Here is a 12,178-nt window from a genome sequence, read left to right as displayed (position 1 = left end):
TAGAACCTATAAAAGAACAATTATTTAGAAAAAAAAGAAACTAAAAATCACTGTGTGAGGATGGCAGTGGTAGAGAAGTCTGGAAAGATTGTCACCAAATGTTAATGGGGTTGTCACAGAGTGGTGTATTGTGCTATTCTGCTTTTGTTCCGTTTGCCTATCTGAATGATTTTTTTAAATGAAAATATATTTAGAAAGTGAAGAGTAGTGTTTACTGCAGCATTATTCTAATAGCCAAGAAAAGGAAACCAAGCTAAGTGTCCATAAACAGTTTAATGGACAAAGAAAATGTGGTACACAATGGAATATTATTCAACCTTAAAAAGCAAGAAGATTCTGTCATTTGCAACAGGATGGATGACTCTGGATGACACTATGCTAAGTGAGATAAGCCGGGCATAGACAGACAAAATCTGCATGATCTCACTTATATATGGGATCTGAAAACATCAAACTCTTAGAAGTAGAGAGCAGAATGGTAGTGATATGGTTTGGTTGTATCCCCACCCAAATCTCATTTTGACTTATAGCTTCATAATTCCCACATGTTGTGGGAGGGACCAGGTGGGAGATAATTGTGTCATGGGAGGGGTTTCTACCATACTCTTCTCGTGGTAGTGAATAAGTCTCACGAGATCTGGTGATTTTCTAAGGGGCTCCCCCTGTTGGTTGACTCTCATTTTCACTCTTGCCTTCTGCCATGATCGTGAGGCCTTCGCAACCACCTGGAACTGTGAGTGCATTAAGCCTCTTTTTCTTTATAAATTACCCAGTCTTGGCTATGTCTTTGTCAGCAGTATGAGAACAGACTAATACAGGTTGTTGTCAGGGATGGGAAGTGAGGGAAACGGGGAGATGTTGATGAAAGGGTACAAAGCTTCAGATATGTAGGATGAATAAGCTCTGGAGATCTAGTGGATAGCCCGGTGACCATACTTAACTATACTCTATTGTATACTTGAAATTTGCCCAAAGAATAGATCTTAATTGTTCTCTCACACACACAAAAGGTAACTATATGTTATGGGTATGTTAATTAGCTTGATTATCATTTCACAACGTATATGTATATTAAAACTTCATATTGTATGCTTTAAATATATATATAATATTTGTTTGTCAGTTATAACCTCAAGCTGAGGAGAAGAGGGAAGGTCAGCTGTGCTTTGGGTTAGAGCATGGTGGGGGCGCAGCCCTCTCCTGTGGAGAGGGTGAAGGACTGGAACACAGGGTTGGCCAGAGTCATGAGGAGAGGTCAGTTTAATATTATCCATGGCTTGGACTTGAGGCTAGCTCTGGGACTCAACTCATTCCTAACTTCACTTATTGCTTCCAGTGTAAAACTGAAATGGTGTCTAGGTCACTGATGGTGCGCTTTGCTTGTTTGTTCATTAAGAACTAGAGGTGTTTTGTACGTTTAAAATAGGCCATCTAATTCATGCTGCCAGGTTTGCTTTTGAACATCCTGAAGAGAAAATTATTTCATACTGCCATCAACAGCCACTGCTTGGTGCTTTGGAGGGAACGTGTGCGCGCACACACACACTCACACTTTCATGCACACTCCTTTGGTCCTTTTATTGCTTTGGGAATGGGAGCACATATCTTTATGCTTTTAGTCTTCTTTATGCTAAATGTTTATGCTAAGTTTTAATCAGGGAGCTAAATGTGTGTCTGGAGTTGGTTCCTTCCGGTGGGTTCTTGGTCTCACTGACTTCAAAAATGAAGCCGCCGACCTTCGCCGTGAGTGTTACAGCTCTTAAAGATGGTGTGTCCGGAGTTTCTTCCTTCCGGTGGGTTCGTGGTCTTGCTGACTTCAAGAATGAAGCCGCAGACCTCTGCAGTGAGTGTTATGGCTCTTAAAGGTGGTGTGGACCCAAAGAATGAGCAACAGCAAGATTTATTGTGAAGAGTGAAAGAACACTTTCACTCTTTCCCCTTTCACAGTGTGGAAGGGGAGCCGAATGGGGTGCTGCTGCTGGGTGGGGTGGCCAGCTTGTATTCCCTTATTTGGCCCCACCCACATCCTGCTGATTGGTCCATTTTACAGAGTGCTGCCTGGCACATTTACAATCCTTTAGCTAGACACAGCGGTGATTGGTGTGTTTTTACAGAGTGATGATTGATACATTTACAATCCTCTAGCTAGACAGAAAAGTTCTCCAATTCCCCACTCTACCCAGGAAGTCCAGCTGGCTTCACCTCTCAAATGTACACACCTCCTGTCATAGTTCAGGCTGCTGTAGCAAATTACTGTAAACTGGGTCGCTTCAACAACAGGCGTTGATTTCTCATTTCTGTCTGGAGGCTGGAAGTTGAGATCAGGGTGCTAGCTGGGTCAGGTTCCTGGTGAAGGCCCTTTTCCTGGTTTATAGAGGGAAGTTCTCTCTCTGGCCTCTTCTTTTTAGGGCACTAACCCCATTCGTGAGGGCTCTACCCTTGTGACCTTATCATTTCCCAAAGGCTCCACCTCCTAATGCCATCCCAATGGGATTAGGGCATCAGAATGAATCTGGAGCAGGGAGAGGGGATGCAAATATTCAGTCCATAGCAGCTCCTAAAGATTTTCTGCTCAGCTCTAATTTATTTATTCACTTCTTTGACAATTTTAACTGTGGGATTGAGGAGAAAATCTGTAAAGTCCCTCTCATTATGCTTGGTTTACCTGTTTCCCCTCACTAGTGGAGTAGGCAGGGCGCTTCATCTTGTGGGTTCTCACATATTTTATCCACATGCAACTCTTGACACACCAACTTTGGGGATCTGGCTCATCCAAGATTGTTCCCTTCCTGAGGGAGCAGAGGTTTAGGATTCTGTCTGGCTGTTGTCCTTGATTCTAAGTTTGCTTCCTGAGGACAGCAGCTCTTACTTGGGCCTCCAAAAGGTAGCTTGTTCTTTGCATTTGAGAATATCCTCCACTGAAAGTGCAGAGTAGACATATTAAGGTACTCCAGGGAAACTGAACCAGTAAGATGTATATGTGCATGCATATGTGCACACACACACACATATATAGGTGACCCCTGAACAACATGGGTTTGAACTGCATGGGTCCATTTGTACACGGAGTTTTTTTCAAAGTTACATGGAACATGCCTGCCTCTCCTGCCTCCCCTTCCATCCCCTCTACCTCCTCCACCTCTGCCACCCCTGGGACAACAAGACCAACCCCTCCTCTTCCTCCTCCTCCTCAGCCTACTCAATGTGAAGATGAGGATGGAGACCTTTATGATGACCCACTTCCACTTGATGAATAGTAGATATATTTCTCTTCCTTATGATTTTTAAGTAAAATTTTCTGTAGTTTGCTTTATTATAAGAATAAAGTGCATAATACATATAAAAGATGTGTTCATTGACTATGTTATTGGTACGTCTTCCAGTCAGTCGTAGGTTATTAGTAGTTAAGTTTTGGGGGAGTTAAAAGCTATACTTGGATTTTTGACTTCATGGGGAGTTGGCGCTTCTAACCCCATGTTGTTCAAGGGTCAACTGTTATTTATACCTAGAGAGACAGACTTATTTTAAAGAATGGGATCCCTTGATTATGGAGGCTGGCAAGTCCAAGATCTGCAGAGTAGCCTGGCAGGCTGGAGACCCAGGGAAGGGTTACCATTCAAGTCTGAAAGCAGTCTGCTGGCAGAACTCCCTCTTGCTCAGGAGAGGTCATTCTTTGATCTATTCAGGCCTTCATCTGATTGGATGAGGCCCACCTACATTATGAAGAACAGTCTGCTTTACTTAAGGTCTACCCATTTAAATGTTAATTTCATCCAGAAAAATACCCTCACAGAAACATCTAGAAAAATGTTTAACCAAATGTCTGGGTGCCCAGTCAAGTTGACACATAAAATTAACCAACGCAGATTTCCCAGAGGCTAGACTGAAGAACATTTATAAGACACAATTTAGCTCAACTCTTAATGTGTTCCCTGTGAGTCTTGAAGGAGGTCCAGCACTTGTGTGGGCACAGCAAGGAGCACTGAGGCCTGTAGCTTTCCTCTCTCTCCTCTGCTCCAGGTGTATTCACAGCCCACTAGACACTCTTTCCAGAGCCTGCAGAAGCTGATTATCCATTGTGCTCTGAAGTCCTGGTATCTAGGAGCATGTTGCAGCCTGCTGTTGTGCGTTTCCCATGGTGAACATGCAGGTTGGGCATGTTACAGTTCTAGTGCTTTAGCAGTTAAAAAGGGATGCTCAAACTATTAAATGCAAACTATACCACACATAAATATCTTCCTTCACGTCTCATTTTTCTATGCCTTAGCATATCCAAATTACGTCCCTTACCACCAGCCCATGCTTGAAAATCAACCAAGTCTGTACATGCCACTGTGAGTTCTTTGAGATGAGTGAAAATGTTAATAATGCCAGAAACCGGCTGAGTGTGGTGGCTCACGCCTGTAATCCCAGCATTTTGGGAGGCTGAGGTGGGTGGATCACTTGAGGCCAGGAGTTGGAGACCAGCCTGGCCAACATGGTGAAATACTGTCTCTACTAAAAATACAAAAATTAGCTGAGTGTGGTGGTGCGTGGCTGTAATCCCAGCTATTTAGCAGGCTGAGGCAGGAGAATTGCTTGAACCCAGGAGGCGGAGGTTGCAGTAAGCCAAGATCATAGCACTGTACTCCAGCCCTGGTGACAGAGTGAGACTCCATCTCAAAAACAAAAATAAAAATAAAAACAAATAATGCCAGAATCCATTCCATAAAACAAGTATAGACTACAGCTCTTAATCTCTGAGTTGATTAAGCCGGATCACGCTGTTGAGAATACAGTCAGAAGAAAGGGCTGGGTAACATCAGCATGTTGTTGACAATAAGTGAATACTGATGGCACAATGAATAGGGGAGGGAAAGGCAGAGAAGAGTCAACTGGCAATGAACAGAGGCATGCAGGCACGTCGTTCCTTTCTGGGAAGAGCCTGCTCTGTAGACTTTTAGGCAACAGACTTACCATGCAGCTTCACTAGACCTGCAGACTCATCCCTTCATGAATTCTAAGGGGGTGCCATATAAAATTATTTATAACCAGATTTAAAAGAAAACCCTCATAGTTGAAATATGAAGTTATTGTGTTCAACTTATTATTATTCCAAAAAGCTTATACAGTTAAACCATGTCTCCCTCTCCTTTTGAGATAGTACATCCTCCACAATTGTGGAATGATTAATACAATTGGAGAGAGGGGAAAAAGTAATATTTTAACAGAAATATTGTAATATTAGTATCATGACATCTTCCAAAAAGGTATCATGTTTTATTCCTATTTTCTCTTTGAATTTTTGCATCTTACATTTTGACAAGTACTCCTACACTCACTAAAATTTAAACTTTGATGATACATGGAATATATTTTTTATTTGAAGTTTTGGCTTAAATATGAAATTATGTCTTGGGCACTCTGCTTTTGGGAGTAGAAGTGGGTGCATTCTTTCTGGAGGGCAATTTGGGAACATAAAACAAAAGCATTAAAAATAAGCATGTAAGGCTGGTTGTGGTGGCTCACACCTGTAATCCCAGCACTTTGAGAGGCCAAGCTGAGTGGATTACTTAAGCTCAGGAGTTTGAAACCAGCCCAGGCATCATGGTGAAACCCTGTCTCCACAAAATATACAAAAATTAGCCAGGTGTGGTGGCACATGCCTGTATTCCCAACTACTCAGGAGGCTGAGTTGGGAGGATGGCTTCAGCCTGGCAGGCAGAGGTTGTAGTGAGCCAAGATTGCACCACTGCACTCAAGCCTGAGTGACAGAGCCAGGCCCTGTTTAAAAAAAAAGGAAAAATTAAATAAGCATGTAGTTGAACAGTCTGCTGCTTGGAATTTAACTCATGGAAAATATCATAGAGGAGGGCAAAGATTAATCGACAAGGATATTTGTTGCAGAATTATTAATACAAGTGACAAGCTGTAAATAACACTAAATATTCAAAAACAGGGAAATTAAATCAGTTATGACATCATAATTATCCAATGAGAATTCTATAACCCTTCAAAATCATATTAGAAAAATATGCATAATGTATTGTTAAATGGAAAAAATCATAATGAAGAATGTAATATCATTTTGTTTCAATTATGTATATGCACAGAATAAAGATTGAATGTATAAATATCAACACGTAAGCTGTAGTTATGTCTGAGTGAAGGAGTAATGATTAGTTACTTTCTTCTTCGGTTTCTTTAACACTTTAAAAGCTTTCTATGATGCAGTGAATCATTCCTTCATTGTATTATAGAAAGTTTTCAGAGTAAATGAGAGCTTAGTGCTAGGGAAGACCTGTAGGAGGCTAGAGAGTAAAGGGTTAAACAAAATTCCACACATTGACTTCCTAATTTTGCTGCTGCAAGGAGAATGGGTATACAGCAGGAACGAGACAAAATTCAGTGAAGGAAGAGGAGCAAATAATATCAATTAGGCGTTCCCTGCCTGGGAAATCCCTGAAGATAGAGGAGAAACTGGTCTCAGAGAACCCCTAGTGAAATCAGTGAGGCCGATTACACCTAAAATAGACTTAAGGAGCCCAAACTGATGAAAGGATGCAGACTGGGGAATAGTGACAAAGGAATCAAAGTACCCCTCTAAGGAAACTGTTTCCTGGGCTCTGGCCAGGAGCCAGGATCGGGGAGGCCAAGCACAGAAGGCAGATGGTAAAAGCTGTGAGGCCTGCAGGGCCAGGTGGCAAGGTATGGGGACGAGGAGCACTAGCTGTGAGATCCTGCGTAGCCGTGAGTGGGCTTAACGCAGGGTTCCTGGAGCTTGTCTTTTGGGATGAGCTTGAGATCTAGACTTTTAGGTGGAATCTCCTAATTTTATAGCTGTTGGCATCTCTAAACATTAAAAAAATTAATAGCCTTTATTCTTGAGAGCAGTTTTAGCTTTACAAAAATTGAGCCGAAAGTAGAAAGAGTTCCCATATAGCCTCTTTTGGCCCCACTGTTTCCACTGTTTATATAATCATTAGCTTAGGCCCATAGTTTACATGAGGGTTCATTTTCTTGTGTTGTGCATTCTGCGGGATTTGACAAATGTATAATGACATGCATTCACGGCTACAGTATCACACAGAATAGTTTCACTGACCTAAAAACCTGCTGCATTCCACTTGTTTATCTTTTCCTCCCTCCTTATAAGCCTCTGGCAACCACTGATCTTTTTACAGTCTCCATAGTTTTGATGTTCCCAGGATATTGTGTAGTTGGAATCCTATTGTATGTAGCCCCTTCAGACTGACTTCTTTTACTTAGCAACATACTTTTTATTCTGTCCATGTCATTTTGTGCATGTCACCATAACTTGACTGAGGTATAACTGATGTATAATATACTGTGTATATGTTAAGCCTATCATTGGATGACTTTTCACCTAAGAATTCACCAGTGAAACCATCATCACCCTCAAAGTAATGAATGTTTATCTGTCATAGTCCTCATATGCCTTGGAAATTCCTTTCTCACAGCCCTACCTGCCGCCCTGTCTGGCCAACACTCATCTGCTTTCTATCACTTGAGATAAGCTTGCGTTTTATAGAATTTTAATAAATCAAATCATATCATATGTACTATTTTTGTCAGGGTTTTTTTCACTCAGCATAAGTCGTGGGGGCAGACATTTCCCTTGGATCCTGTAGAAGTCTAAACTTTGAGAAGCTGGCAAGTCTCCTCAGGATGGTGGCTAATAATGTGGACTCAGAGATGTGCCCTATTATCAAAAAACATAAAGTATATTAGATCTGAAAATAGCCCACAGTGTTCTTTTCTTCAGGGTCACGTTGCAAAAGAATCTCTCTTGTCTTGAGCACAGATGTGAAGCATTTTTCACCATCGGATACAATGAACCTTCCAAGGACAATGGATGCCTTGGGTGCTGCCATTCTCTATGACTGCCATGTTTTGATTGAGAAAAGGTTTCAGACTTCCTTCCTCTGTACTTTGACAGCTGCAAATTTGGAAAAAGCATTTTCAATATGTACTTCAATCGGGGGGTCAATGTAGACTATGAAAATACATATACTATAATTCCAATTAGGTTTTAAAAAGCTATTGAAGGAATGAATATTTTCATCTGGAATGATAAACACCCAAGGGTTAATAAGAATAATTTCTTGATGGTGAGATTATGAGTGATTTACATTTTCTTTTCTGTACATCTTTGTGTTCTTCAGTTTTTCTAAAATGAATGTGTTTCTTTTAAATGTGAAAAAAATTTATATTAAACCTCACATTTGGGGGTTTGATTTGGAAGACATTAGCAAGTTAAGTTCCCATCCCCAACTGACTTGGATCCTGTAGTCCAAGTAATAGTCATTGTCTGTCATTCAGTTACTTGTGCTAAGCACTGTGTTAGATATTGGATATAAATATTAACAGAAGGCAGGGAGTGCAGCCCCCAGGCATAGCCAGTCATGTTGCCCTGGAGCACAAAGAGGTGTCCACATCTCATGCAAGAAGAGGAGCTGCTGCCATTCTGGGAACCTCAAGCTCAGTTCAGAGGAAACATCTATGAGGAGAAGACCCAACCACCTTCAACTTAAAAGAAGCAAAAGAGCTCTGTGGACTCCTCTGTAGAGAGGGAGGGGCACGTGAGTCGAGAGGCCACCTGGATATTTCAGTTGAAGGGTTTATCCTTAAGGCTCGCTGCTTGTCTGCTGTCATTTATAAGTTCATTTAATAAATACCGAGCACTTTCTATGTATCTGCCTTTACTGTTGAGTAGGGAGAATGATGAGCTAACAGTGAGTTTTACATATGAGATGCTTGAGACAAAGGTGGGGGGAGAAAAACGTGTCCATAACATAAGAGAGATCTCATATTTTACTCAACCCTGGTTGTCCAGTGAGAGAAAAGAGCACTGCACTATGAATCAGGATGCCGAGGCTCTATGGTCTTGAATGAGTTATTCTAAACTCTGGGTGGGCTTTCGTTTTCTCACTTGAGAGTATTGGTCTAAATGATCTTTAACTTCTCATCCAGATCTAAAATTTATGAGATAATATGGTTCACAGAGACCATGCATAGGACTAACTGTAGAATTCTAAGAGGAGCTCCGGTACTGATTGACAAATGCTAACGCTTGCAGAAGTAGACTCCCCTATACCCACTTTGGCACTTCAATGAGATTCAGCAGAATTGGCAGAATTCTTCATGTCACCAGAAAGCAGTTAAGTCTTGTGATGATGACCCCCTTACTTCTCTTCAGTTTCTCTTCCACACCAACATTACCCATACCAGCTCTCCTTCTAAACCCAAAAGTTTGAGGATGTGTTCAGCATGGCTTGGTTGTAAAAAGAGAATGAGGATTTGAGTTTTGATGCCAGTTTCACCATTTGTTATCTGTTATGGGTTGAATTGTGTCCCTCTCAAATTTATATGCTGAAGTCCAAACCCTGAGTAACCCAGAATGTGACCTTATTTAGGAGTAGGGTCATTGCAGGTATAATTAGTTAAGATGAGGTCATACTGGAGTAGGATGGGCCCCTAATCTAGTCTATTGGTGTCCTCATAAAAGGGGAAATTCAGACCCAGAGCCTTGAACACAAGAAGAACATCATGTGAAGATTGGAGTTCTATATTACAAGCCGAGGAACTACCAGAAGCTGGGAGAGAGGCCTGGGAAAGATCTGTCCCTATCATCTTCAAAGGGAGCATGGCTCTGCTGACACCTCGATCTTGGAGGTGTCAGGATTGTGAGATGATAAATTTTTATTGTTTGAGCCACTCAGTTTGTGGAAGCTTTACTCTTGAACTCTTTACCCTCCATGGTTCCCAGTCCCTAAAAGCACCCTGACTTTTCTTGTTCACTGACATCTTTGTATTCCTTCAGGTCTTCGGCGAGGACTAAATGTTTCCACAAGAATGTTGCTCACCCCTCCATTACTACATACTCTTCTGCTGAGCTCCAACCTGGCCTTTTAATCATTGGTGCTCAAGGTAAAATCCATTTCATGGCATAAATAGTTAACTTTCCTAAATTCAATAGATCTTGTGACTACAAAAATATTACATATTATAAACTTCTAATTGAAGGTAAACCAAAACCTCTAAGAAATTATCTTGTTTTCTACTACTTTTCATTGTATCTTCCTTCTTATACTAGAATACTTCTTAGAAATGAAAAATTCATTACAACAAAATTTACATTTACTACGCAGCTGTCTGCTATGATTTGTAAGTACATATATCTTTTCTATTGCTTATGAAATGAAAGTGTGGAGGTTTTTTTTTTCCTTTTTTTAGCTGTGTGTATGTGTGTGTGTATGCACATGTGGTCCATAAAAAGTAACTGAATGAGTGCAGATGAGATTCAATGAGAGGAGCCATTTTCAAAGCGAATGTCGGACAGACACAGACACCATGGTTAGTTTTTTTTTTTTTTTTTTTTTTGAGACCGAGTGTCACTGTGTCGCCCAGACTGGAGTGCAGTGGCGCGATCTTGGCTCACTGCAACCTCCACCTGCCGGGTTTAAGCAGTTCTCCTGCCTCAGCCTCCTGAGTAACTGGGACTAGAGGCGTGCACCACCATGCCCAGCTAATTTTTGTATTTTTAGTAGAGACGAGGTTTCACCATGTTGGTTAGGCTGGTCTGGAACTCCTGACCTCAGGTGATCCACTCACCTCGGCCTCCTAAAGTGCTGGGATTACAGGCATGAGCCACTGCACCCAGTCTTGGTTAGTTGGTTTCTGACAGCAATGATGAAGTAATGAACTTGGTGTAAAAGCACCAGATTCAGGTCAAGATATTTTTGAAAAATATATTTTTGCTTATTTTTAATGATAGCATTTATTTTTGTCAGCTCTTGAAATTAATAAGAGGGCTCCTATCTGGTTTATTCATGGCTTCTTTAAACCTTGTCTCCACATGTATTTGTCATAATTAGTGATGGAGATTCCTAAGTTCCAAGGCTAACAGAATAATATAGCTGTAAACATAGCATATCATCATTTGACTAATTAAGTGGAATCTAAGAAGAAAACAGTTAACTTCATTTCTGGGTAGTAATATTGCATTATGGACAAGAATATCTTCTATGTGTTAGAGTTATAAATACTTAGTTTCCAGAAAAAAAATATTAAAAGTACTTATACTTTGATGCTTAGACATGTATATGAGTGTGTGTGTGTGTGTGTGTTAGATCTTTCAGCCTTTCCTGGCTGTCCATTGAAATAGAGGTCATATGGGCTATTGATTAAGAGGGTAGTAATTTTTCAAACACATAAACAATAATATAATGAGTCAGACCAATGGTTTGCCTGTGTAGAAATTTGAGACATTGTTTAATGGAAATAATAAAAATATGCTGAGTACCTTCTGTGTGCCAGATTGTGCTAGGCAATTTATATCCAATGCCATATTTAATCTTTAAAATTATACCTTATTAAGTAGATATCTTCATCTTAGGTTTACAGATGAGGAATCTGAGGCTGAGAGAGAATAACCACTTGTCCAGGGTCATAGAACTGGTAAGTTTCTTGCCTCTCCATATAAACTTCTACTGTTTGTCCTTATTCACAAAGTAACTTGCTGGGATTTTGACTGGGTTATACTCTTTTTAATACTTCCAGGAAATTCCTCCTTTATGTAATGTCATCCTCACAAGTACTCATCATTCTAAATTGTTTTAGCTTGAATTTTTTATTAACGAATTTTTTAAACTAAATACTATACGTGCATGGTTCAAAATTCAAAATGTAGAAAAGTATAGAATGAAAATAATTGTTCTTTCCTCTCCTGTTCCTCACCCCATTAGGCCCATTCCCAGGGACAGCACTCAACCAGTTTCTTGTGTTTATTCTATACATTGCCACACAGAGACGGGCAGATAGACACAGACAAGTCACAGACACAGATATACTCCCTGCCCCCACTCCCTCACATGTACATGTTAGCATAAACATAGTTCATAGCTATATACCTTATGTTTTTTCTCTTGACTATATATATGTGTGTGTGTTTGCATATATATGTGTGTGTATATATGTATGTGTGTGTGTGTGTGTGTGTGTGTATATATTAGACAAGAAGGTCTGGCTGTATCACCCAGGCTGGAGTCCAGTGGTGCAATCTCAGCTCATTGCAACCTCTGCCTCTTGGGCTCAAGCTATTCTCCCATCTCAGCTTTCCTGAGTAGCTGAGACTACAGGCGTGCACCACCACGCCTGGCTAATTTTTGTATTTTTT

The 12,178-nt window shown here is 40.7% G+C and overlaps 2 protein-coding genes across 2 annotated transcripts in view; one reads left to right on the top strand and one right to left on the bottom strand.

The window, feature by feature from the left end:
• The window catches only part of CLDN10 (claudin 10), a 1,179,064-nt gene that overhangs the window by 1,079,836 nt on the left and 87,050 nt on the right, over window positions 1-12,178 (bottom strand). The gene's annotated exons all lie outside the window — the stretch shown is intronic.
• DCT (dopachrome tautomerase) overlaps window positions 1-12,178 on the top strand; it is a 66,172-nt gene that overhangs the window by 4,039 nt on the left and 49,955 nt on the right. The gene's annotated exons all lie outside the window — the stretch shown is intronic.

This window comes from Macaca thibetana, chromosome 17, assembly GCF_024542745.1.
Source record: "Macaca thibetana thibetana isolate TM-01 chromosome 17, ASM2454274v1, whole genome shotgun sequence".
Lineage (NCBI taxonomy): Eukaryota > Metazoa > Chordata > Mammalia > Primates > Cercopithecidae > Macaca > Macaca thibetana.
The sequence above is the reverse complement of the archived record's forward strand: the minus strand, read 5'-3'. Positions and strand labels throughout refer to the sequence as shown.